A 4,561-nucleotide genomic window follows, 5' to 3' on the forward strand; every position below is an offset into this window, starting at 1 on the left:
AGGGCGCACGAAGTCGTCGACTGGTTCATAATCATCATTGCACTCGCGCCATTGCGAATTGTGAAAAGGGCGAGGAGTAGCGGAAGACATCTGTGGCGGAAGAAAATGTCGGATGGCGTAAAAAGCACTGTGGCCTCAGAGCAAGACGGCAATACAAGTTCAACGGTGTACAGAGTATTCTGAATAACGACACGCGCCGTGCAGGCTGCTACGGGGTTAATCTGTTGTGCACTGGCAGTGCGCAATGATAGCCCGGAAAGTGGCGTCAGATCCTTTCGCATTTAAAGGCCAACGTCGGCGTAAACGACAGAAACAGCAGCTCCAGTATCGATTAGGGCAGTAGGTAGGGATACCTTCAACAAACACATCAATAACATTTCCGGGCGGGACGTGGGGACTTTTAGCTTTCGAGGCCGACGCAGCTCTTGCCTCGGGAACTGCGGCTGTTAGTTTTCCTCCCCAGTGCTGGCAGAGCGGCGCCGCATAGGCGACTGCGAGCGACGACGTGGAGAAGGGGAGCGGCGGTTGCTGGACGTAGTAGAGCGGTCAGACGGCACCGACGTTATCGGCGCATCCGAGGCGACTGGGTACATTGGCTGCGGAACAATATACGGCTGGGCGGAAGCAGGGTCGTAGTACGCAGCCTGCTGGAAGGTGTTCGCAGGCGGCATGGGACGGCGGCAGTAGCGAGCCACATGCCCGGCAATTGTGCATACAAAGCATACAGGGCGATTGTCCTGTGTACGCCACGTGCGCGTAAGTGGAGGACTACCCACAGCCGTTGGAAAACGGCTCCCCGGCACGACATTCGTGATCAGATTGGTCTGCAACGGACGCCAGGCCAGGCCAGGCTGGACTGGTGGAACAGGCGGGTGCATCACTTGAGGGTGGAATGAAGGAGCAGGCTGCAGAGGCGACCTCCCTGCCGCTTCGGCGTACGCTATGGGTGCTGCGACCGGTGCCTCGTACTGGGCAGTTAGTTGGTAGTGCCTCAGCGACCTCTTCTTGTATCATGTGCAGGAGCTAGAGCGGACGACGGTTCCGCGGTGCACAGAAAAAGAGACACCTGCCGAGCCACTTCTTCCCGAATAAAATCTTTTATCCGGGTGAACTGCGTCGGGTCGTCTGTATAGGTCGCAGCCAAACTCAACAGGGGCTCCGCCTGAGTTCAAGCTTGCCGAGTTAGGGCCCGCTGCTTTCGAAGAACGTCGAAGCTCTGACGCAAACCCACGACGTCGGCTATCGTTTGAGGATCCTTGGACAGTGGAATCTGGAACACGTCATCGTCCACTCCTGGAAGGATGTGCCTGACCTTGTCCGTTTCCGTCATCTACGGGTCGACGCGCTTGCACAATTCTACCACGTCCTCGATGTAGCTGGTGTAGATAGCCGAACGGGCCGGCTTGTTGGCCGCGTACACGCAACAGCTGCTCGGCATGAAGCTTGAGTACAGCTGGGCTGCCGAATGTTGCCACAAAGCTGGTGCGGAAGGCAGACCACGTAGTAATGTCAGATTCATTATTAGCGTACGACCGCCGGGCGAGCTTGTCAAGGGTGTGAAACACGCTATGCAGATTAGTTGGATCATCCGATTTCTTGTATGCACTCACACACTCATAGGACGATAGCCATTCTTCGACATCAGTGTCATCCTCGCCAGTGGACATGGCCGCTGTCATGTGCCGCTGACGCGTCGCGCAAGAGCAGATCACGGGTGCGCCCGACGGCGCAGCTTGCTGGCTGGTCTCTCGGTGGTTCATCTCGGGCAGTGTCCGACTGTGAAGCTCCAGTGTGGAACCGATACCCTTGACCTCCACCACTTGAAAAGGGGAATCGCCACCACGACGGTGGTTGATCGTTGGAGTTTATTCAAGGCGTAGCGTAAGGCAGCAGGCCGAGCGCAGGTCCAACCGGTACGAGCTCGCGGGCATGAACGTCCGAGTTGGACCTTCGTCGTCTTCACGATTTCTCGGGGCATACCCGAATGGGCGAATGGCACTTCGGCATCTACTATTGCTGTGCCGCGTTAACTCTTCTTGTTACAAAGTATTAATTCGCAGACTGCGCATAGGCCACACTTACGCTACACACGCATATCTTTTAACTGACACACTGCAAACCCTTTTGTGACAAGCGTGGGGAACGGCTCTCTGTCCTCCGTGTATTATTTGAGTGCACATCCTGCAATGAGGGTAGAAAAAGCACATTCCTAGAATCTATAAACCTTTTCACTCGTTAATCTTTCAGAAGATCAGGACATGTTCTGGGTTGTGTTGCGCACGCGCAGTTGCATCTTGCTGTCGGCTGCGCCAATTATAGGGCCGCAAGCACAGCCCATTTATAAAATGGCAGCTCCCAGGACTAAGAAGTTAAAAAGGTCTATAGCTACAAATTCCGCCACAATCATCACTGTTTTTACAAGATCAACCCATGTTCACAAACACATGTCTTTTAGATTATCTTGCAGACATCAAGTTTTTGAAGCTCATCTTATACAGTGCGTTACCTTAAAGACTCCCTTCGATCGCTCAGGGACGCCCGCTCACGTAGCAGGCTCCTCGGCTCGAGCAATTTTCATAACCCCCTTCATCAGCCACTATGAACATCTACGGGCACCCGTATACCCAATATTCTAAGCTATATCACACTCATTTCATAAATATTTTATCATCAAACCTGACAATTGAAGGACCACCTAACATGGGTTTGGTGCTCTTTGGTATTGATACCCTTGCGCCAATGAACACAAACTACATACATACATACATACATACATACATACATACATACATACATACATACATACATACATACATACATACATACATACATACATACATACATACATACATACATACATACATACATACATACATACATACATACATACATTGATGCGATATACTTAATGCGGGTTTCAAAGGGGGGATGCGTATTCTAATTAAGTCCTCACGATAGACTGATAGGATAGTCATTTTACATTTTATGGACACGACTCAAAGGGCGTTTTAAAAACCGAAGTGTTTTGTTAGCAGATGAAATGATATTCTGAATGTGCTTTTCCCAGGTTACATCACACAAAGGGTAACTCCGAGATATTTGTAGGAGGGAACAAGTTCAAGGTTACTTCCAGCAATATCTCACAAGAAAGCAAGCGGATTTGCACGGCGCTGGAAGGAGGCGGTCTTACATTTGTTAGGGTTTAGTTCCATTAGCCAAAGGTTACACCAGACTTGCACACTTCTCAGGTCGTTTCGAAGAGACCTGTTCTCAGAAACTATTGTACCTTACGATGGATTACTCAGTCGTCTGGAAGCATAGAGATGTTCGAAAAGAAATGAATTGGTATGTGTTTATTGTAATCAGAAACAGAAGTGTACCAAGAATCGACTATTGAGAAGTACATCAGTTTAGTGGGTGGAGTTAGATATGTGATTATTGACTAATCCATGCTTAGATTTAGGTTTAACGCAGCAAGTTTGAGTAGTATACGCTGATAAGTAACATAGTCAAAAAATTTTGCGAAATCGTTGAAGATGGCGTAATTCTCAGAGTTAGAGTCAAGATTTGCATGCAGGTCGTGAACAAACATAGCTAGCTGCGCTTCGCACAAAAAAAACCGTTCCTCAATCCGTGCTGCGCAGGGTGGAGGAGGAGAGAAACGTTTATTAGAGCGGAAAGCGCTATTGTGGGTGGCCTTCCTAGTCCGGATAGCCGCGAGTCGTGGCAGCTGCTCTTGCCGAGAGACGAGGTTAACCTGCGTCTCGAGCAGACAGCTGGTCAGCTCGCACTCCCACTGCTCCAGGGAGGGGGAAGGGATGGGATTTGGGTGGTAGGGGCAAGCCCAGCCAAGGTGGTATGTGGTGTTGGGGGTTTTACAGGATGAACATTCGTAGGGATACATGGTTGGTGATATGTTGTGTAGAATTGTTGTGTTGTAGTATGTCTGGGTTTGTAGTCGTCGCCAAAGGCGTGCGTCATTGGTGTTGAGAGATGGGTAAGGAGGAGGGTAGACGAGGCGATATCGACGGTAGTGGTACAAGACGTCTGTGTAACCACTCGGGACTGGGGGGTGATTGAGGGATTCCGGTGGGTCTTCTCTGCCTTCAGGGAACTCCCGGGTAGTTAATTCGCGGGAGCGGCATGCGCCGCATCATTCCCTGGAAGGTTGGCGTGGCCGGGTGTCCACACGACATAGATGGAGGGCAGCTTGTGTATGCGTCGTAGTACGTTGAGGGCTTGAGGCGAGATACATCCTTTTTGATAGTGGAGGCATGCTTCCTGGGAGTCTGTGATGATGACAATGTAATCTGTCGTGGCTGTGGTTGCAGCTAGAGATATGGCAGTTTCTTCTGCTGTCGTGGAGGTGGTAGTGGATAGCGTGGCGGACGTCATGAGGGTTTCCTGGGTGTTGAGGGCTACAAGGGCGTGAGCTTGGCGGTTATGATATGCAGCTGCGTTGGTGTATCTTGTGTCGGGGTCCTTCGAATAGCGTCTCTGGAGATAGCGGACTCGCGCTGCTCGTCGGCCTTTGTTGTAAAAAGGATGCATATGGCGTGGA

Source organism: Haemaphysalis longicornis, unplaced genomic scaffold (genome assembly GCF_048455015.1).
Source record: "Haemaphysalis longicornis isolate Haplotype H1 unplaced genomic scaffold, Haemaphysalis longicornis Haplotype H1 scaffold_2, whole genome shotgun sequence".
NCBI lineage: Eukaryota > Metazoa > Arthropoda > Arachnida > Ixodida > Ixodidae > Haemaphysalis > Haemaphysalis longicornis.